This window comes from Bidens hawaiensis, unplaced genomic scaffold (genome assembly GCF_021521415.1).
Source record: "Bidens hawaiensis isolate Kalapana, Puna unplaced genomic scaffold, B.hawaiensis_p1.1 tig00002553_1, whole genome shotgun sequence".
NCBI classification, from domain to species: domain Eukaryota; kingdom Viridiplantae; phylum Streptophyta; class Magnoliopsida; order Asterales; family Asteraceae; genus Bidens; species Bidens hawaiensis.
Window position 1 is genome coordinate 2,467,406 of NW_027491139.1, and position 24,670 is coordinate 2,492,075.

Consider the following 24,670-nt stretch of genomic DNA (forward strand, 5'->3'; position numbering starts at 1 on the left):
AAAGTCATATGGTTAGAATCCATTACTGAAGAAACATCGGGTGACACGAACAACACAATTGTAAGTTTGTAACACACAAGCAAGTAGGATCTTCTCCAATTACCAAGTCTTGAAATCAACTAACTAAATTGTGTGGGCCATTCAAATCAAGATTATTCTTAAGGCGAACGGTATTATCGAACCTATTATCGATATGCAACCAGATGTGATGTGAGGAGGACACAATGAAGCCGCAATATCGGTAGGGTGGATGGTGTTCCCACTGGTACCTAGATGTGATCTCACGTTGTCGCTCGCCATATATCGTGACAGTGAAATATTTAACCATTCAAATCACTTGGTGATGGTTGTACTAATAATCCTATTATCTCTTAAACCTTCCTCTCTATATTTACATAGTTCCCTCTCTTTGCACACTACACTACCAAAAATTACATCTTAAAAGTATATCTTACATATTAAATTTGCTTTAACCAATTTTAACTCCACGATTTTGTTGAATTTTTGGAAATTTGACATCTTGAAGTCTACAGAATTTGGTACAATATAAACTAGTTCCGGTTCATTGAACATAAATACCACGAATATTTGTTACAAAGAAAATAGAAAATTGTCACCCGGTCCTAGGCTACAAAATCTTATCACTATTAAAAATATATATTGTTAAAAATAGAAATAAAGTTGTTTGTCTTAAAAATATTGTAAGATCACCTTACTCATTCGTTTGAATGAGACAAACTTGTGGTTATGTTATATGGTGTGTTCTATAGCTAAAATATTACGGGTTCGTTGAAGGTGCATGGTATAGTTTATTTATGATGAAAAATCTAGGAGTTTGATGGTAAATAGGAAATCCATTTAAAAGTTTATGAAAGATTACCCTATTTCATACGTGATGAATTTACCACACTGATTTTTATTTTATTTTTTTATGCAATAAAGGAATTTGATGACGTGCAATATTGCACACCGATATGTTTGATGGTTCATAGAAAATCAGTTGTTTAAAATGAATTAAGTACGGTCATGTTTGTTTTGGTTAAAGGAAATATTTGGTTATTACATATTTGATATGGCCATCATATGTTGAGCTTAAAAGTTTTAACACGCTCCTGTGGTTTAACTAGCAAAGTCTAGTTAAAACGTCTCACCAACATCATGTCAGCATTTTAACTAACGTATTCTTTAACAAATGTGTCATGAATTATTTAGGTATAACTAGATATATTTTTATTTTTATGATTGATTGTTAGTGGAGATGGACCCAACTCTTGCGTCTTTTGGGCGCCTTCATGTTAACTGGAAGAGGGTGAAGATGGGTCTTTGAGGACTCATTAATTTGTATGGTGTGGGCTAACACGGTGAGTTGGCAATGGCGCCATCCTCATAACGACCACAACAAATAGCGTAACCGAATTAGTTATAGTAAGAAAAAAATTACAAGTTAACATTGTACTGTATATCTAATTTATGTCTATATATGACTATACGTGTCAAGAATTTTAGCATATTGTTATGAGGTTGAGTGTGTGGAATGTTTAATTGGTGTGTGAGCTACACGTTCTAGTTATTATTATCAGCCTTTTGTATTATAAAAAAGTTAAAAAATTATATTGATAATGATGAGTAATGAGTTAACTAAGATATATACTCGAATATTATTCTATTGATATATTATTTATGCGTGCACTTTGTTATATTGTTATCTAATATACCTTATACGTGTATAATAGTAATTTAGTTAAGAGTTTTGTTTTTTGGACTATTCGTACAAAATGAATGCTAGCATTAATTCCTTTTTTTTCTTTTTAAAGAAAAGCTAGCATCAACTCAGGTGCGAGTTTTAGGACTTATTTAAATGCAAGACAATTATTTTTTATAACAAATTTATTGATCACATTGTGTAACTATGTAAGTATTTCAAATATTATTCGTCGATTGAAAACAATTTGTTCACAAATACTACAAAAAGAAAGTTGTCATTTCAAAAAAAAATTAGTGGCAGATTAAATGAGCAAGGCCTTGTTCATGTTTATAAACACTTACCGAACGAGATTTTATGTTTGTGTTTGTTCATAAAGGAAGTGAATGTGGTCACGAACGGTTCACAAACATTTACTGAATGAGATTTTATATTCATGTCCGTTCATTAAAGAAAAGAACGTCTTCACGAAAATAAATGAACACAAGTAAAATCGACATAGCCTAGACAACACCAATATAAAGCCCCTGACCGGCGTACGCCACGACAGTTTCGATGTAGGGTACGTTGGTTCATGAATCGCACCCAAAAAAATTGACTGTTAACTTGGTTTCACTTATATCTACCTAATGTATGATTGCTTAGGCAACTCTATGAGCAACACAAGACAACATTTCTGAAATAATGACATGTAAGTAGCGACATATGTTTTATCCTTTCTATTATTTTTGTCATACAACTAGATGATAAGTGGTCCTCTAATTAATTGTGATTTTCAAATGTTCCACTAATAGAGTATGCATGAGAATTAAGATATAGTTTATTTTTAAGACTGAAACTCTTACTTGATTCCCTCAATATATGTAATAAAAGCTAGGATATACAGGTGCAAAAAAATGTGTGATTGGTGTGGCAACTTTATGAGCAACATGAGAAATAATAGTTCTATAATAATGACATCCAAATAGAGACATATGTTTCATCCTTTATATTATTTTTATCATACAAAATTAATTGATAAGTGGTCCTGAAATTAATTGTGAATTTCAAATATATAAGCGAAAAAGTCTAGAACTACTAATGATAAAAAATACATTAAGAAGGCAACAAACTGTACCATATTTTTAATGGAGTCGTATACACGTCAACGTTATTCTCATTATATACACTTTTCAATTTTCAAACGATTATTCGGTTATACCAAAAAAATCAAACTTCTAGTATTTTATATTTACTTTTTATCATATGCTAGAACCATGGTTGTAATGGCATGCCAACTAAGTTGGAAAGTGGCATATATTGAATGAAACAATTTTCCACATATATACATTTTTTTCTATGAAAATAGCATACTATGGCCTAAGAAAAATTTTCATGCTCATTTATTGTTTTGGTATTTTAAATATGGAAAATGTCACCCAATGAATAACAAATTTAATTATTTTCACACAAAATCTTTTTCATCACGTATTCAACTAACTTAATGCTTTTTATTATTTTTAATTTTTTATAAAAAATTAATAAAGCTAAATAGAATAGACATCACTCATAAATATTATTTAGTGAATGTTTTTCTTTCAATTTTATCGGCTATACTTACGAAGTGGGATATAATCATAAATTGATTAAATACAACAACCATCACACCTACCTACCTCACACTAAGTCATTTTAACAACAAAAACGTGTTTCATCGACATGCATCATTTTAAACGTCATTATGTTAAAATGGACAAATAAATTTGCATTGCCTCCAAAATAGAGTTTGCAAGAAAGACTATATTGTAAAGATAGCATGGGCCCACCCTAAAAAACATACTCTCATTTTAAAAAATCACCCTAAAAACATTGCTGATGGACAAATAAATTTTCATCGTGTCCAAAAAGAATTATTAAATACAGTTTACAAATTTTGTATAGACAACATGGCTCACTCTGATGTGAGCAACTGAAGTTTCTTGCTCTCCTATTGGACTACAAAAGTAGTTAAAAGAGAATTGAAAGATGATGATTTTATTGGTGAATAGCTGCCATTTGCCTTTTGTGTTTATATATTGTTAATTAGTGTAATTAGAATCAAACATAAACGGTATTATCTTATCAACAACTATATTGTTAGTGTTCATAAAAAACACTTCTCTTAATAATTTATGACACTCTTAATAGTTGCATGATTAAAATGATTCTCCTTAATTAATTGTGTTTAAATGTACAACATAAGTAGTCTAGAACTACTAGTGGTAAAAATGCTTTTAAAAGGTAACAAAATGTACCATATATTTATTAATGGAGTCGTATATACGCCATCGTTATTCTAATAACATACCATTTTCTAACGATTATTTGGTTATATCAAAAATCAAACTAAGTTTTTTATTTTTACCTTTTATCATATCCATGGTAATAATTACATGACAACTAAGTTGGAAAGTGACATATATCAAATGAATCAATTTCACATATAGGTACAAATTTTTTCTATGAAAAAGCATACTACCTATAAAAAATCTACCAGCTCATTTATTGTTTTGGCATTTTAATTATGTAAAATGTCACCCAGTGAATAACAAATAACAAATTTAATTATTTTGTCATAAAACCTTTTTTTCATCACGTCTTCAACTAACTTTATGAACTTTTTTTATTATAAAAAAATTAAGAGAGCTAAATAAAATATAAATGAGTCAAAACTATTATTTAGTGAATGTTTTTCTCTTTGTTTGATCAATTATACCCATGAAGTTGGATATAACAAACTTACACTATACTATTTTATTTGATGTAACCTTCAAATTCAAAGGGCTATGTAGTGGAAGACAAAATAAAATAACAGAATGACTTTTAAAAGAATTATTGAATAGAAAGCGAATGACAAAACTGTAAAGACAGCATGGGCCCACTGTGTTGTGACCAACTGGAGTTATAGCTCTCCTATCGGACTAGAAAAAGAAATTTGAAAAATGAATCACTCTTCATACATCCTTCTTAATAATTTATGACATTCTTAATAGTTTCAAGAGAAATGTAAAATAATTTAGATAATTCTCCTTAGTTAATCGTTATTTTTAAATGTAAACAAAAATAGTCTAGAACTGTTAGTGGCAAAAATGCTTTAAAAAGGTAACCAAATGTACCATATTTTTAATAATGAAGTTGTATACACGCCATCGTTATTCTAATTATATACCATTTTCATACGATTATTTTATTATATCAAAAAATCAAACCTTTTATAAGCATTTTTACTTTTTATCATATATGTTATTACCATGATAATAATTGCATGCCAACTAAGTTGGAAAGTGACATACATTGATTGAAGGAATTTCACATATATGTACATTTTGTTTCTATGAAAAAGCATACTAATTAATACCTATAAAAAATCTACATGCTCATTTATTGTTTTGGTATTTTCAAATACGGAAAATTTCACAGATGAATAACAAATTTAATTATTTTCTCACAAAACATTTTTTTCTAACACGGAAAATGTTGTAACCCCCTTGGCAAACACAACATCGTCCCACTCTTAGGCTATCCCACACCGGCCATGGACAAGAGAGATCACTGGTTCATAAGTAATGTCCTTCATCTTCAATCACCAACGCGTTTTGGGCAACCAAAAACAAATCCGTGAGCTCTTCGTGGGCAAAGCGGACAATATTGGTGGTGCGAGGCCGGGATGTTACAAATGTCAACTTTATGAACCTTTTTTTTATTCGAAAAAGAGCTTAATAAAATATAAATGAGTCAACTATTATTAGTGAATGCTTTTCTTTATGTTTATATCAGTTATATCCATGAAGTTGAATATAACAAACTAACAAAGTTGACACTATAGTATTTTATTTGTTGTAAGTCTTGTTGTGTATAATAAACCTAGTTTTGCAACCCGCGCTTCACGGCGGGGTTGTACAAGGGTGCTGACGATGATGTATTTTTAAAATACTGAAACGTAAACAACGTTGAAAAGAAGCAAGCAGATAGGTAATGTTTAGAGTTAAAAGTTTGGGGGTGTTTGAGATTTCTTATTTTCACCCCCTTATAACTTATAAGGAGAAGTCATAAGTTATAAATATGTAACTTATCAACATTTCCTCTCACATAATAAATCATAAGTCATAAGTTATAAGAAGGAAACAGAAAAAGAAATTCCAAACACCCCTTTAGTTTTAACTATAATAAGATAATTAAAAAAATAAAAATAAAGAAAAGATATTTAGAAAAGTAAAAAGAAAAAACATATTATACTTATTAATAAGCAGTGGCCACTAATGAATTGATATTTGATACTGTTGTTTGTAACTACCAGTGCACAAAGATACGTATTGGATGTTTGTACCATACATTAAAGAACATGTAGGGCTAGCACAGTAATTAATATCTTATGTCTTACACTCTTACCATAAACTTCACATTTAATATATATATATAATAACAATAACAGAATGAGTTCTAAAAGTGTTAATGAATGAATAGAGTTTGTGAAGCAAAGTAAAACACAAAATTGTAAAGACAAGGCATGGCCCACTGTGACGTGACTAAGTGAAGTGAAGTACTCTACTCGCTCTCCTATTGGACTAGAAGACAAGTTTTAAAAGGATCTGGGTCTATAAATATTCTTCTTCATCACACCAACCTACCTACCACACACTCCGGCCTCATTTTACCTTAAAACAACAACAATCTCTATTCTCAACCATTCTTCTTCATCACAAATTCACAATGGCCGCTCGACTCCGATCAAAGGTTGAGGAGGTAGGTCCCCGCAAAGCTCAGTTGGACCCGCAAGACACACTTTAAAGAGGTACGTCTGCGCAAAGATCAACTGGTTCCGCAGGACCCACCAGGCTCAGAGATGAAGACCATACACGCAGTAAGCCAGCTGTTCCCGCAGGAAATCCTCCCTTGGTATAGTACCCTGCCTGTTCCCGCAGCTGTGGGTACAAACCAAGGAAGGCTACCCGCACTAACAGTAAAGCTACACGCATAAGGTACTAACTCTTATACTTCAGCAATGTCACCTGAAGAAGGAATTCCCGCCCAAAATAGCCAATCCGTACGCTTCCAGAAGATCTTTTGTACTATACATACCAAGGTATGGACAAAAAGACAAGATCTGGTAAAAGCGACCCATGAACCAATCACAGTGTGACAGCTCACCGACAATAGTACGAGGAGGAGCACGCTCCAGTACAAAACGTCGCCATCAGCCGCTGCCTACCCACCAACTCCCATCGTGGCACGAACATAGCCCGTAGTTGGTGGAAAAGGAATATTATACAGCTGGCCGTACCTGCTTGGAAACCTACCTTCGGCTATAAATACTCCAACACCTTGGAACGGTATCATGATCTGATATTATCTTATCTTCTCTCTAGCTATTTCTCTCAATATACACTTATATTCAGAGCAATCTAGTCTGATTCTCACGCCGGAGGGTGGTCACAAGGAGGAACCCCCCCTTCTCAGTGACGAGCTCACGGTGTCTGTTTTGCAGGTCGAGAAGAATAACCATCTTTGCCGGACCTAACCCTCGTGGGAAACATCTACTTAACCCTAAGATTATTCGTAATCTGCCGGGGTCATTTAGTGTTTCTTCATTGACGCCATCCGTGCATTAAGCTAGAACTTAATCTTCCCTTTTTCTCAGTTTTTTCAAACTTCTGGAAAGATGGTTAAGGTTACTCCGATTCCAAGGCCACCGAGTGACCAAGAAACTCCGGTAACCACGACCCCAGCTACTGGGGGGAACACCGGTGAATACACGATTTTTACGAACACTACCCCGGTTACCCAAGCCGGGGCAAGTGTAGTAAGCAATCCTCCCCTGGGATTCATTGATACCCAGGTAGAGAAGCAGCAGACGAGGCTTCCCCGCCAAACACTAGATCAAGTTAAAGCTTGGGCGGAAGCACGTCAGAAAGAATTCCAAGCTGAGTTGGATGAACGTTTACGTTCACTCCAACAGGCCAATGACGAATTCGGAAGCACTCGACAACAGCTCAACATGAGCAATGATTACGAGTATTCGGATGATGATTGGGAAGAATCTGACAGTGACGCAAACCCTCGTCATAAGGCGAAAGGGAAGCGTAAAGAAGTAGACTTCCGCTCAAAAAGAAATTTTGGAGAAACTTTCAAGCCAAAGAGCGCGGGGGGAAACCCACGTGACTTCTCCAAAACTTTCAGACCGACTGTTGCAAATGCGGGAACGTCCAAGTTTGCAAGAGACATTGCGGAAGCAATCGCTCCAAAGAGTGCCAAACAGATGTCCAACATAGGCACTTACGATGGCGTATCCGACCCAGACGATCACTTGAACAGATTCATAGTGGGGGCAACTGTCAGTAATTGGACGGAACCCACGTGGTGTTACATGTTCCAAATGACGCTCGTCGGGGCAGCCAGAGCGTGGTTCGATCGTCTACCGGTCCACCACATCTATGATTGGGCAGACTTCCAGCACAAGTTCAGCCAGCACTTCAGTCAACAAAGAAAATATACTGAAGAGCAGTGGACGATCCTCAACTGCGTCCGAGAGGAAGACGAATCTTTGCTAGACTTCATCACTCGCTTCAACTCAAAGAAGCTAAGTCTAGGCACTATAAGCGAAGATCTTGTTCGCGCCGCTTTCATCCAGGGCGCCGAGTACCCAGAGCTTATCCGCACTTTGACGGGTAAAGATGGCATGCCATCCACGTGGGATGCCATCATGACGGCAGCTAAACGCTTTGCCGAGACGGAGAAGCAACTGGGTAGAAATCTTCCCCAGAGCACAAATCTCTACACGCAGAGGACCAGAGAAAATAATGTCCGTACCGCCCGACAAAACAAAAAGAGGAAGCTTGGTATTTGGCAGTCAAGGGTAAATTTTGACACCTCATCTAGCTCTCGCCCTCTATTAGGCGGAAGGGATAACACACACTCATCCCGGAATCCCAGATGGACGCCACTCACAAAAAGCGTCACCGAGATATTTGCCACCGAGAAACTCCCGTGGCCAAAGGCTCCAATAATCCGGCAGCGTCATAACGCTGATCAGAGCAAATCCTGTGACTTCCACGGGACAAAAGGCCACACCACAGAGGAGTGTACGTCTTTGAAGGATATTGTCGAAACATTCGTCAAAGATGGAATGCTTACACACCTCGTGGCGTCAATCAAGAACGGAGGGAGAAATGACAATCGGTACAAGGACAACAGACGAAAGCCCGTCGACATCAGCATCCACATGGTTCATGGCAACGTCAGAGGAAGAAAATGACGAACGACAGAGCCAAGTGCGTGGAAGGAAGCTGAAGTGCGCTTCCCGCGTGTGCCAAGAGGGCCCAACAAAGAAGGCCCCATAGTGATCAAAAGCCAGCTGGGGCACTACATCACTTCCCGCACTCTTGCTGATAACGGCGCTTCGTCAATGGTCATGTATAGGCAGTTCTTCGACAAGCTAGACGACGAAGACAAAGAACGCCTAGAAACGGTCTACGCCTCAATGGAAGGGTTCGATGGCAGCACAAACACCCCCTTGGGTTTCCTATCTTTCCCCGTCACTCTCACGGACGGGAAGCACTCCCGCACAGAAGACGTGGACTTCGTCGTAATGAGGAAGCCACACCACACATACGACATTCTCTTCGGGAGAGATGGGATGGCAAGATTTAATGCCGTGGTGTCTTCGGTCCATGGCATGATGGGATGGCCAACAGCTGAGGGTGTCGCGATGATCACGGGTATTTCCCAGGTATGTATCGCATCTGTCTCATCTAAACCCAAACCAAAGATGGCTAAACCAACCATTACCGAGCCAGAAGAATGGGCCTTCAATGGCAAATACCCTGACCAGGCCGTTACCATTAGCCCAACAATCACTGATCCCCCACGCACCTTACTCAAACGCTTATTGCAAAAAAATGCTGACATCTTTGCGTGGACACCAGCTGACATGACTGGTGTACCCCGAAGTAAGGCGGAGCATAAGCTCAAATGTGACCCGGCTTTTCCGCCAGTCATACAAAAGCGTCGCGTAATGGGTGCGGAACAGGCTAACGCGTGTAGAACCCAAGTCAAGGAACTCCTTGACGTAGGCATCGTACGCGTTAGTAAATATCAAACATGGGTTGCAAATCCCATCATGGTACCGAAATCCAACAAAAAATGGCGCATGTGCATAGACTTCAAAGACCTAAACAAAGCATGCCCCAAGGATTGTTACCCGTTACCCGAAATTGACCTTAAGGTAGATTCGTTGGCACCGTTTCGCCTTAAATGCTTCCTTGATGTGTATAAAGGATACCATCAAATCCACATGGCCGTTGACGATCAGAACAAAACCGCATTTCGGACGCTCGATGGCACATTTTGTTATCAAATGATGCCATTCGGACTTAAGAATGCCGGGTCCACATACCAACGCCTGATAGACAAAGAGTTCCATGCCCAAATCGGGAGGAACTTGGAAGTTTACATGGATGACTTGGTCATCAAAAGCCTTGAGCCAGAAGCGATGTTGAAAGACATCGAAGAAACTTTCAACACGCTCAGACGGATAAACATGAAGCTCAACCCGAGCAAGTGTTCTTTTGGGATGGAAGAAGGGAAGTTCTTAGGAGTCATCGTTACCAAAGATGGCTTCAGAGCGAACCCTGAAAAGGTCGAAGCCATTATCAAAATGGAATCACCTACTACCATCAAACAAGCTCAGACACTGAATGGACGACTAGTCGCACTTAACCGCTTTTTGGCAAACCATGCGGATAGATCGTTCCCATTCGTGTTAACATTGAGAAATTGCTTAAAGAAAACGCACTTCCGCTGGACACCAGAAGCGGAAGCAGCTTTTCAAGAGATTCGGTCACGCTTGATCGAACTCCCAACACTCACAGCACCAGAAGTGGGGGAGGAATTAATTCTTTACCTCTTCGCCACAGACAGAGCAACCGGGGCAGTCCTACTAGTAGAACGAAAAGGCATCCAGATGCCCATCTACTACGTTAGCCGCGTCTTAACAGATGTAGAAACCCGGTACTCTACCCTGGAAAAATTAGTCTTAGCGCTTGTACAGGCTTCACGCAGGCTAAGACGATATTTCCAAGGCCACCAAATCACCATTCTCACCAACTTCAAACTTGCAAACGTTCTAGGCAAACCCGAGATGTCAGGGCGCCTAGCCAAATGGGCAATTGAATTGGGAGAATACGCGATAAAGTACAAGCCAAGACTAGCCATAAAAGGTCAGGTCTTGGCCGACTTTATTGCAGAAGTCCCCGCTTCGCGGGAAAAAGAGTGCCAGGAAGAGGCTCAACCCTCTCCAGCACAGGACATTGATGATGTCTGGCGACTCTATACTGATGGAGCAGCCAACAACGAGGGTTCAGGCGCAGGGTTGAAACTAACCAACCCAGCAGGCCAAGAGTACACTTACGCTATTCGGCTGGATTTCCCAAGTACGAATAACGAAGCGGAGTATGAAGCATTATTGGCCGGATTAATAATTGCGCGTAAGATGGGGGTGAAAAACTTGGAAGCCCACGTGGATTCCATGTTAGTAGCCAATCAGATAAACGGGACGTACACGGCCGTGAACGACACAATGACCCTGTACCTCGCACAAGCAAAAACCCTTATGCGCGATTTTAACGATTGCAAAGTTATGCACATCAAGCGAAGCGAAAACAAATCTGCGGATGCGTTAAGCAAGCTTGCATCGTTAGCCTTCACCCACTTGGGAAAGGACATCCGCGTTGAACTTCTTGGAGCACCATCAGTCTCGCACAAGGAAATTTGTGTCATCCAAACCGGCACGGAAACATGGATGACACCAATCATAAATTACCTGGCAGCGGGTATACTACTAGAGTCGAAGACACATGCAAGAAAGATACGCTGTAAATCACTGAACTATCAACTTGTTGATGACATACTTTACAGGCGTAACTTTCTTGGCCCACTCCTCAGATGCGTGGACGACCAAGATGCCGACTACCTTCTAAGGGAAGTACACGAAGGCATCTGTGGAGTACACGCAGGTCCACGCGCAGTTGTAGCTAAGCTAAGCAACACGGGATACTTTTGGCCGGCGATGCACACGGATGCGCTGGCCTACATCAGAAAATGTAGATCCTGCCAGCTTTACGCACCCAACACGCATCGCCCGAAGAACGAACTTGTTCCAGTCACATCTTCATGGCCATTCCAGAAGTGGGCCATCGATGTGACAGGCCCATTTCCCATAGCAGCAGGGAACGTTCAATTCCTAGTGGTAGCCATCGACTACTTCACCAAGTGGATAGAAGCAAAACCCTTAGCCCAAACATCCGCAAAGCATATCAAAAAATTTATTTGGAAATTTATTATTTGTCGTTTTGGACTTCCACGGAATTTGGTGAGCGATAACGGCACCAACTTTGCTGACCAGAAGCTACAAAAGTGGCTGAAAGAGCTTCAAATCACCCACACCTTTACCTCAGTGGCACACCCGCAGGGTAATGGTGAGGTGGAAAGAGCAAACAAGAGCATCGTCGACGGTATAAAGAAAAGACTCTTGGAGCATATATCCGGCTGGGTGGACGAAGTTACACATGTCCTTTGGGCAAACAGAATGTTGAAAAAAGCAAGCACGGGCGAAACTCCGTTCAGCCTAACCTATGGCACTGAAGCCATGGTTCCAGTCAAGATTGGTCTACCCTCACCAAGAGTCATAATTCAACCAGAAGACAATGATGCGGAAAGACGGTTAGACCTTATGCTAACCGAAGAACGCAGAGACTTAGCCGCAGTGCGTGAAGAGAACTACAAGCGACAAATGCAAAAGTACTACAACACGCGGGTAAAACTCTGCAACTTCAATGTCGGAGACTACATACTGCGTAACAACGAGGCTTCGAACCAAGAGCGCCCAGGAAAGCTGGCCCCGGTCTGGGAAGAGCCATACATTATTAAAGAAGTTTTGGGAAAGGGCGCATACCGGCTCGAAAGGCTCGATGGCACCCCCATCCCAAGAACATGGAATGGAGCTCAATTACGCAAATGTTACATGTAGATCAATTCCAAACTTGTAAAGAAAAGGCCTAGAGCCACTTCTAATGGAAATGATTCTCCTTTATCACATTGTGTTGATAGCCTTACCTTTATACTTATGAACTGACCACACTGATATGCCGGTATTCACCGCATAAATAAGTGTGGAAGGAAGTAAGTCGTTGCGTGTGGAAAGCGGCACAACCGCATAAACACAAAAACAGTAAATATTTCTAAGGGGAAGATAAGGAAAACCTTCACGCAGGTCAGATATAGGTGAAGTTTGGTCATCCTAAGTGAAAGTGACGGTTCTACCCGCACAATCATGATAGAGGAAACAGAACATTAACCTATTATCCGACACGCGTCGAAAGATTAACTTATTCAAAACACTTAGAAAATTGCTAAGTTAAACTAAAATATGCATGCGCAAAACATATAATGTTTACAAGGCAAGGCGTTAACAAAATATTTACATTCACAATAAAAATTCAAACATTACAAGAATGGCTAGGTATCTACCCGCCTACAAAAATACAAATCTATCTTAACGGTTGGAAGGGATCTCAAGGTTCAAGCTTCGGGACCACTCCCTCCAAACCCACTTGAACCCGCACCATCAGTTAGCTGTGGCGGTTCAAGGAAAGCTTTGAGAACATCTAGCCCGTCATCAGCAGCCGCAATTTCGTTCACCTTCTCTACAACCGGATGCGGGATGGCAGCATACTGGTTCACAGCTTGGTTGTAGGCAGCTTCAGTGTCTACATCGTGTAAAGGAAAGTTGGAAGGCGGGATGCCCTTCTCAGCAAATCCTAGACCAAGCAGGAAACCAGCTTTCTCCCCATCCTCATGAGAAGCGTTGAGGGCTGCACTCATGGCATCGTCATAAGATGTGTTCGCAAAAATCCGATGCACAACCTACAAATATATATATATATATATATATATATATATCAAAAACTTTTATAAGTATAAAGAAAAGCGTAAAGCAAAGAAATTATGAAGTTATGCGTACCTGCGGCAACGCTTCTCGTAGAAGCCATTCCCTATTTGTCAGAGCTTCTTGAAAGGTATCTTGAGCTTGATCGCGGGCACGTTCGGCTTCATTTTTGTTGAGGTTGGCAAGCAACACATCCTTAGCAGCAGCCTCTTCAACGCCCTTAAGCTTGCGCTCAGTGCGATCAAGCATACCCTTCTGATCCAAGAGCTCTTGGAGCTTCTTGGCATCTTCTAAAGCCAAAGCATCATGAGCCTGCTGAAGCTTCTCTAGTTTGGCTTTAAGCTCTTCGTTCTCAGTGCGTAGAGGCTCAGCAATGGCTTCAGCTTTGGTGGCCCTCTCGGTCGCATTACGCACAGTTTTCTTAGCCAACCTAAGCTGTTCGTTAACAGCTTGGGTAGCCTTGGAACGGGCCTCATGCCTGGCCTGAAACTCGACCTCAAGGTCCTTGAAGGCCTTCTCCTTCTCCGCAGCGGTGGTAGCAAGCCTCTTGCTCTCCTCCCGCAATGCTCGCGCCTGAGCCACTTCCAGACTACGCGTAGTCTTTAACTTGTCGTTTTCACGACAAAGTAACTCGACGCGCGGCTGCATCCGGGCAAGGAGGATTCGGAGCTCGTTGGACAACCTATCCTCTTGGTAGCTAGCCATGCCTCCCCCAACGCACCGCTTGGGGCGGCATGGCTCGCCCAGTCGACGCAGTCCGCAGCCGTTCGGAGGGTCGTTCCCCTGCGGATATTCCACCGTGGAGCATTCACCTCATTAGAATCCGAAACTGCAAAAACAAAAAACAGTTAAGAAAAAAAATGACAAAAATGGATAATAGGCCAAAATGACCCCACGCACCTGTAGGGTCGGTAACAGGCCGGTAGCCGCCAAACCCATCACCCGAACCTAGAGGATATTCATCCAAGAGGTCAAAGAGATGGGAAGGAGGCAAAGATTGGACCCCCTCATCAACAGAGGTAAGTCCAGAGGTCCCAACCCCAGACATACCTGAAGAACCGGCCATGGACGAGGTAGTCGCTGACACCGGAGGGGGCATGGTAGAAGCCACCGTGGTAGAGACCATCGGAGGTGAACTCATTGGAGATGAACTCACAACCGTGGTCGCCGCTGTGGATGAACTCGCAGAAAAAGTCACTGCCGGCCCAGTGAAGGATGTGGTAAAGATGGCACTGACGGCCGGCGAGATGACGTCATAACCGGAACAGTTGACTCAACAGTATGAGCAACTGAACCAGCACCGGAAACAGGCGCAGGCGTCTGGGTCATTGCCTCTGATAGGTTGACCAAACCTATCGTCGTGGATCCGGAACTGCTTCCTCCCGCACCGCTCTGGAAAGCGGATACGTCAACTCCTGCATAAAGAACAAAACATTAAAAACAATGGCGGAAAGAAATGCGGAAAAGGTACACAAAATATACTTACGGGTTTTCTTAATCTTGAAAGACCTGACGGGCGGAGACGGGCCCGATGGAACTGGCCTCTTCACGCCAGTCACCGTCGTAACGCTTGGTTGCTCGGAGGTGACAGTCGTCTCAACCTCCGAGGCAATGGTCTCGCCACCACCAAGGTTCCCCGCCGCCTCCTCGCTATCAGTCTCGGAATCAGACTGATTTCCCAGGTCGACGACGGAGGTAACCTTCGCCTTGCCCTTCCCGCCAGCAGCCTTCTTCTTCCTCACAAAGAAAGGCCCATCTGCGGATTCCTCATCAGAAGATGACAAAATCAGAGGAATTCCAGCAGAAGTTTGAGCATGAAGAGGACGAGGATTAAAAAACTCCTTACCTGGCCGGGTGGCACTCAAAATTTCGTGGCCCGGTGGGTAGACTTCTACGAATCTATCCGCCGTTTGCTCCAGAATGGGCAACTCGTTTTCATCGAGATCACGAGTACCCAACCGTGCGGGACCACCAGAATCCCGCGGATGCAGGAGCGATTGTAAGTCGTTCCCCTCTGAAATAAAAAAGATAACAATGTTAGAAGAAAAACCCTAAACCAACACAAAAAATGGAGCATACCGTAAGGAATAGAGCTCAAACCGTATTCAAGGACGATGGGTATTTGCGGCGTCCCATACCCAGCATCCTTCCACACGCGGCTCATCCCGAGCATCACCATCCCAGACTCCGCGAAACGATAAACCGGAGTCTGGATCTGGGAGATCTTGGCGAACCATTCCGCCTCCTGGTAATTGGAGGCGTGAAGGTTAGGGAGCGCCCTCCCGTTCTTGAACGTCATCGCGATGGGGACGACGCGAGCGGAGATGTAGAAAAACTCCCGCTTCCAAGACCGAAGACTGCGCTCGGTAGCGCAGATCTTCAACCCCTTGATCCGAGTGACCAGGGTATACCAACCCTGGATGCACCTCCAGGAGTAGAAGGTCATCAGGCGGTCGACGCGGGGCTCGATGCCCAGAATACGGCGCACCCATTCGAAGTGGCGAACTTTAGCAATCTCCATCGGGTGCACCTCCGTCAAATGCACACCGTTTTTCTCCAAAACACGGTATACAAACTTCGTTAATGGGAATATGAGATTCCATATATGAAGAACGAGGTGTAGACCCCTATCTTGCCCTTAGGGGCATCGTACACCGTCTGGTGGGGCTCCGGAAACTCAGGCTCATAAGGCTCGAGCATGAACTTCTTGACGATATAGTGGTATAAATCGACAGAAAGAGTACACTGGCACTATCCAGCAGTACTCTTATCATCCTTATCAGACGTGGACGTCGGGTTCGCGAGGTATACATCGGACTCCTCGACGTTTACCTCGGGATCATGAGTAGAAGAAGACGTTGTGTAAGTGTTAAAGAAAGCGGTTTCAGAAGAATGCTCGCCGGAAAAGATGAGTATTCGCCGGAAATCGCTTAAAAAGGAAAGAAGAGTGAAGTGAAGGTATGGGATGAGATGCACCCTCTACCCCCTTATATACTCATCGCAATGAATGCGATGAATTTAATGCGGAGAGAGAGAGAGAGAGCGCAGGTGCAATGAAACGGCGACACGTGTGGATAAAGCAAGCTGGCAACAGGTGTCAGAATGGCGCGTGACATGAAACTCGCGCCCACGCGCCTGAAAAAGCGTCCTGATTGACCAGATGCTGTCACGTCGTCATAACTTCCTGCACGTCCTGAAACCGTCAGAAGACGCCAACGTCCCTTCAGCCGTTTGGACTGTCCTTATCCTTTCACCAACTCTTCGAATTTCAGAAAGATTCAAAAAGATTCAAAAATAAGAGGGAATATACCCCCTTACCTTGGAGAACAAGAAATCATAAGACAAGTGCGGGTACAGTGTCAAGGCGAAACCCTTCACATACTTAGCACTTGCAGGGAATTGAAGCCAAAATACCTTGGAAAACAAGGAACCGTAAGACAAGTGCGGGTACAGTGTCAAGGCGAAACCCTTCACATACTCAGCACTAGCAGGGAATTGAACCCAAGAATGATCTTATGGGCCATGCTTGCGGAAAGAGAAATAACACCTCCGCAGGGCGGGAACGTTGAGAACTAGATTGAAGCTTCAAGTTGGAATTGGTGGTTTAACATAACTGATCACTATGTCTAAACCTACCAAAACCTCGTGAAGAATCTATACAAGTGAAACTCAACGCTCCCGACTTGCGAAGAGGTTAAACACCTACCCGCATCATAACCAAAGATCAGGCAGAAAAGTCGGGAATTTCTGCAAGTGACATTAGGAAAACTGCGGGAAGAATCCCCACGGAAAACCTTAAAAAACAAAAACCCCTCTTTAAAACCCCTTGCTTAAAGTCCAAAAGTTCACCTCACTTATTAACAATTCATGAGAACAATGGACTGGGGGGACTTGAAGAGGTAGGTCCCCGCAAAGCCCAGTTAGACCCGCAAGACACACCTTAAAGAGGTACGTCTGCGCAAAGATCAACTGGTTCCGCAGGACCCACCAGGCTTAGAGATGAAGACCTTACACGCAGTAAGCCAGCTGTTCCCGCAGGAAAGCCTCCCTTGGTACAGTACCCTGCTTGTTCCCGCAGCTGTGGGTACAAACCAAGGAAGGCTACCCGCACTAACAGTAAAGCTACACGCATAAGGCACTAACTCTTATACTTCAGCAATGTCACCTGAAGAAGGAACGAGCAGGGCGGGAATATTCCCGCCCAAAAGAGCCAGTCCGTACGCTTCCAGAAGATCTTTTGTACTATACCTACCAAGGTATGGACAAAAAGACAAGATCTGGTAAAAGCGACCCATGAACCAATCATAGGGTGACAGCTCACCGACAATAGTACGAGGAGGAGCACGTTCCAGTACAAAACGTCGCCATCAGCCGCTGCCTACCCACCAACTCCCATCGTGGCACAAACATAGCCCGTAGTTGGTGGAAAAGGAATATTATACAGCTGGCCGTACCTGCTTGGAAACCTACCTTCGGCTATAAATACTCCAACACCTTGGAACGGTATCATGATCTGATATTATCTTATCTTCTCTCTAGCTATTTCTCTCAATATACACTTATATTCAGAGCAATCTAGTCTGATTCTCACGCCGGAGGGTGGTCACAAGGAGGAACCCCCCCTTCTTAGTGACGAGCTCACGGTGTCTGTTTTGCAGGTCGAGAATAATAACCATCTTTGCCGGACCTAACCCTCGTGGGAAACATCTACTTAACCCTAAGATTATTCGTAATCTGCCGGGGTCATTTAGTGTTTCTTCAAAGGTCATAGCACCATCTTGGTTGTCTTGGGAACCCTACTACTCTGGGTTGGGTGGTTCGGGTTTAACCCGGGATCATTCAACCGAATTTCCATTTCTTATGAAGCGGGTAGCTACTACGGACAGTGGACCGCAGTTGGTAGGACCGCGGTGACAACCACGCTAGTTGGTTGTACCGAGCCCTAACAACTTTGTTCGGGAGAAGGATTGTAGCCGGGCATTGGAACGTCGTAGACGTTTGCAATGGGCTGTTGGGTGGTTTTGCGGCGATCACCGCAGGGTGTGCGGTGGTGGACCCGTGGGCTTCGGTGGTTTGCGGCTTACGAAGCCTCGCTTGTCTTAATGGGGTGCAACAAGTTGGCCGAGAGGTTTAAACTTGATGACCCACTGGAAGCCGCTCAGCTCCATGGCGGGTGTGGGGCGTGGGGGATACTATTCACGGCATTGTTCGCGAAGGAACAATACGTGAATGAGGTGTATAGGGGGAACCCGGGCCGACCGTACGGGTTATTTATGGGAGGCGGGTGGGCATTGTTGGGTGCACACGTGATCCAGATCCTTGTGACATTTGAATTCGTGTGTGCCACAATGGGCCCTCTGTTCCCGCTACTTCGCAAGTTAAACCTGCTCCGCATCTCTCCCGAAGATGAAATCGAGTGTATGGACCTTACGACCCACGGCGGTTCTGCTTATGATACTTGATAGATTATTATTATTATTATTATTATTATTATTATTATTATTATTATTATTATTATTATTATTAAAACCTAGACTCGATTGAATATGAATATAACTTTGTAGTTGACTCAAAAGACATTAAAGCAATTATAAATAACATGATAACTGTTTCCTCTATGTTTGTGTTTTGTCTATAGGTCTGTTTAAACAGATTCAATGTTTAAACTGAATGAGAAATTGTCTTTTAAGTTTTGATCTTTTAAACAAAGAGATTAAACTAACCGTGGCTAGCATTATATATAAGAATTATTATAAACATTTACATCGAAAATTTAAGGCTACCAAAATGTTAAGGTTTTTAATAAATAAGATATAAAAAAACTATATGCGTTATACTTATTAAGTGAGTTCCTCCTCGACCTCGTAAACGACCAAACATCATGAAAAATCCAAATCAAACTCTACATAAATTGTTTTCATGCCTTTGTTGAAATTGCTAATGGCTTTTGTAGCCAAGATTTAACTCAGTGTATGTTATTTCAAAGCTTAGAACACCCAAAACCAAAGTCACAAACATAATTGAATTAATGAATTTACGGCCTCAAAACCACATATTGCCAAACTTTACATAAATAGGTTGCAAATAAACATGAACTAGTATTGAGACCCCTCGCGTTGCCGGGGGGGGGGGGGGGGCATGAAAATGTAATTCCATCAAAGAAAGTCCTAAGAGCATCTCCAATGAGAGATTTTCAAAGCATATCATGTCCTATTTGGAGAAAAGAGAAAATCTATGTGGAGGAGAGATGTGTCAAGTGGAGGAGAGATTGAAGGGTATCGGAATTCCGATACGGGTGTTTGAAGAAAAAGAGAGGAGAGGTATTTTTAGATTGTTTCAATGTCATCAATGTCCAACTTCAAGTGTCAAATCAACCAAGAGTGAAAATCATATTTGACACATATTTATGCTAAGAATTCACCTTCAACACCCATAAATGTCTTTAAAACATCCATGTCAAATCATGACGCATACCTTATACGCATCAGTGTAGTGTTGGTATTAGAGGTATAGTCGGACCTTATTTTCTTTGTTTCATACTACTAAATTATAATATCACCCGTATAATAACTATTTCCATTCACAGATCAATAATATATATTGCAATTTATTTGCCAAAGTGACATATTTTGTATTGAATAATTGTGTTGAACACCAATACACCATTCAAGGCTCGTTACAGTAGAGTAGACAAAGGTTATGAGACAAGTAGCAACGAACAACATAGACAAAGGTAACTTTATGTAGAATATTCAGTTGTAGCTGCTGTAACGAACTAAATAGTCTATTCTGACTTTCAATAAACCACGACCAACACCACGCCACCGTCGCCTACGGTTCCAACACGGAACCCGACAGCAACAAAAATCTAGGCCTATCTAGAAACAGTAAAAATCAAGGTCGTATCCGAAACCGTTGTAGCCTTGGCGTCGCAATTGATGACCGGAAATGGCCGCCGGCAACAGCAGATAACACCACAATATAGTCTATTCTCACTTTCTAAATGCCAGACCACTCTCAACACACACCATCAGGTCCATCACCTAGGGTCCCGATGCGGAACGCGACAACAAAAGAAATCGAGTTCGGTTCCCGGAGACGACCGTAACCGTTGTAGCCTGGCCGCCTCCACAGACGATCGGGATGGCCGCCGACAACAGCATGATAACACTACACCATAAACAACCACATGTCACCGGTGGTAGGATCTATAAACCCTCAACCAACGATGAACAACCGGCGGTTGTCAAACCAAGGAAAATAAACACATGCGGCAGTGACCATCGTCGCACCACCAAATCAATCAATCAATCAATCATACCCAGTAAAATCCCACCGACAGCAAAGCTATAAGTAGGGTCTGGGGAGGGTGGGATGTAGGCACACCGTACCTCTATCCAAAGGAATAAAGAGGTGGCTTCCAGAGAGACCCTCGGCTCTAAGTACATGTGTATGAAGCAAAATAAAGGAAATCAAAGTTTAACAGTTATATAAAAACTACTACTAATTATAATAATATTAATAATAAGATCACAGTTTAACAGCTATATAAAAGCTAATAATAATTATAATTATAATAATAATAATAATATATGTAAGGGAAATACTATTATGGTATGTGACCTAAATAAGTTAAGTCTAAGCCCTAAGGTATTCAATTCTCTCTAAAAATCCTTAACTTTAATTCTACTTCTCCACGAATTCCTATCCTCAACCATGTCCTCGGAGAGGTTTAGGTCTATCAAATCATGCCTAATCCTCTCATCCCAAGTCAATTTCGGTCGTCCTCTACCCCTCCTCCCCTCTATAGTAATGTTTTCTACGGATCTAACAGGATTCGTCGTCTGTCTTCTCTTTACATGTCCAAACCATCTCAATCTCCACTCTCTTATCTTGTCTGCTATGTTCGCCACCCCTAATCTCTCGCGAAACTCAACGTTTCTTATTCGGTCTAGCCTTGTGTGCCCATACATCCAACGTAGCATTCTCATTTCTGCTACCTCCATCTTCCGCACTTGTGCCTTCTTGATGGCCCAACAATCTGTTCCATATAGCATTGCAGGTCTAACTGCCACCCTATAGAATTTTCCCTTTAGTTTAGTCGGGAAACTCTTGTCGCACAATATACCTGTGGCTGCTTTCCATCTACACCATCCTACCTGAACTCGGTGGGTCACATCACTGTCTAATTCCCCACGCTCTGTACAAATGATCCTAAATACTTGAACTTTGTTACCTGCGGGACCACCTGACCTTCAATTGTGATCTGTGTGTCTTCATTGTCGTTTATCCCACCAAAATCACAGTGGAGGTACTCCGTCTTAGATCGGCTAATCTTTAAACCTTTTGTCTCTAAGGTTGTTCGCCACTCCTCAAGCCTCATGTTTAGATCTTGTTTTTTCTCAGCAAGTAACACAATATCGTCTGCGAACATCATGCACCATGGGAGAGTCCCCTGAATCGACTTTGACAACTCATCCAAGACTACTACAAAAAGAAACGGGCTCAACGCTGACCCCTGGTGAAGACCTACCTCTACAGGAAAGAAATCAGTATCCCCCACTGGCGCACGGACACTTGTTTCACTCCTGGTATACATATCCATAATTATCTCTATGTATTTCCTGGGCACTCTTCTACCCTCCAAGCACTCCCAGAGCACCTGTCGTGGCACACTGTCGTAGGCCTTTTCTAGGTCAATAAACACCATATGTAGATCACGCTTCTTCTCCCTATACTTCTCCATTAATCTTCTTATAAGGTGTATTGCCTCTGTGGTGGAACGGCCCGGCATGAAGCCAAATTGGTTGACCGTAACCTGAGTTTCTCGTCTAAGTCTACCCTCAATCACTCTTTCCCATAGCTTCATAGTATGACTTAGTAGTTTGATTCCTCGGTAGTTACCACAACATTGGGCGTCTCCTTTGTTCTTATAGATAGGAACTACAACGCTGCTCCTCCACTGGTCTGGCATCTTACCTGATTTGAGAATACTATTGAACAGAGTAGTTAACCACATGACTCCTTCCTCCCCCAGACACTTCCACACCTCGATGGGTATGTTGTCTGGGCCAACCGCCTTAGACCTTCCCATCCTCCTAAGTGCATCCTTCACCTCTTCTCGTGTGATCCGTCGGCAGTAGCAGTTCAATCCTTAAATCAACAATCAAAAGTAGTTCAATCGATTCACAACCACAGACACCTAACATTGATAAAACCCACCTGGAATGGATGATGGCGTCTAGGAAGGAAGACTGAGGGAGAGAGAAGCAAAGAAGAAAGAGAGAGTTGGTGGGTAGAATAAAAAGAAAAGATTACATGAGTTAAAGAAAAAGAACCAACTGTAAAGATATGAAAACACGTGTCATCCGCCAAAAACACGTGTGCTACAACCAAGTTGATGGAAACTGTACAACATTAAGAGCGCAAAGTACAAAACTTGGATGCAAAACTCTCCCGATATTGTATATATACTAGTATTTCGATCCCCGCGTTGCGGGGGCAGGTGCGGCCGATTTGAATGTAACGAATGTATACTGCCGGGCATGACATAATTGTCCTATTTCATGGGCGTTTGCACAACTATTATAACTTATAACACACAAAAACCATTACAACTACTGCAATTCTCATATTAACCCATTCAAATTTAACCTTACAACTACAATACTAAAGCCTACATCCACTTCACGTCCATACATATTTTGCTACTGCATCATGAGCTCCGTTAGTTGTTGTGACCACAGATGTAAATATTCTTATTAAGTATTTCGAGTTGATGAAAATTACCATGTTTGCAAAACTTATCTTAAACTTTTCTTACCTTTTTTTGGCTTTCTCCTTTGCATGAGGCTGCAATGTTCAGAATAGGGAAATGTCACAAATCAAATAATGAATTTAAAAAGTGATAAAAATTTAGTCAACCAAATTCGTGACAAAATTACCCGGGTGACATTCATTTTCAAACTGATATGACTATCATGAAAATGGATAGTTGAAATGAAGACTTTTACCTCAGTCAATCCAACCATACTTGTTTCAAGATGCGTGAAGCAAGCTGCGGGTACACACTCAAATGGTTGATGACATAATCTTTTCTACTGAGTTGTTCAAAAACTATTTAAAAAAAATACATTAAAGAATGATTTTAAATACTAAAAATGTGAAAGTAATAAAATAAATACAAAATAAAAATGGTATTATCATTTACCTGCTAGGCTAATATCCCATGTACACTTGCAGCATGAGCTGAGTTTGCCATTTGCATCACCAATGCAATATAAGTGGAGACCCTAATAAATAATAATTATAATTCATATTCAAATACTTATGGACAATAAGAAACTTGAAATTTCATATGCAGCAAATCTTATTTCCCTTTGCATCGATTACTCCCATACAATAATCAATAGGAACAAAATCATGTTCAGTCTTGACATTGATTTGGATAAATACATCATACCACTGGAATCAGAGGACTAAGTCACTAACGATATACAATTTTCATGTTAATTATTTTTAATATTCTGCCCAACAAATAAACAGTATTTCTTGTACATCAAGGAATAGTGTTACTACTTATAGGATCAGGTGAGACTGGGCAAAAGGTGAGAATGGATCATGCTATGGTGTTCAACAACCTAAACGGGTCAGATATAAATGAACTTTAGTTTATATAATCCTAAATAATGTGTTTCATAGAAGTTTGTATACCTTAATTTGTGGCTTTACTTTGCTCATTCCATGACAGAGAGAATTCGAAAACGTTATCTTCGTACACTTGTTTATACCTTAAAGGGCCAATTCAGGTTATCTTTACCTACAATGGGTCGAACTCGGGTTATCTTTTATTAATAGGTTGAATTCAGATATGGTTACGTTAATCTAACGGGTCGAAGTCGCGTTATGTTTTATTTCCAACGGGTTGATTTGGGTTATGTTTGACATCTTAACAGGTCGATTCATGTTACATTGTATCTCTTAACTGATCGATTCGCGTTACGTTCTAT

At 41.5% G+C, this 24,670-nt stretch overlaps 1 pseudogene; it reads left to right on the forward strand.

Moving 5' to 3' along the window:
* The first annotated feature begins 14,725 nt into the window (after window positions 1-14,725).
* On the forward strand, window positions 14,726-19,123 carry LOC143620286 (ammonium transporter 1 member 1-like; annotated as a pseudogene).
* The last annotated feature ends 5,547 nt before the right edge of the window (window positions 19,124-24,670 follow it).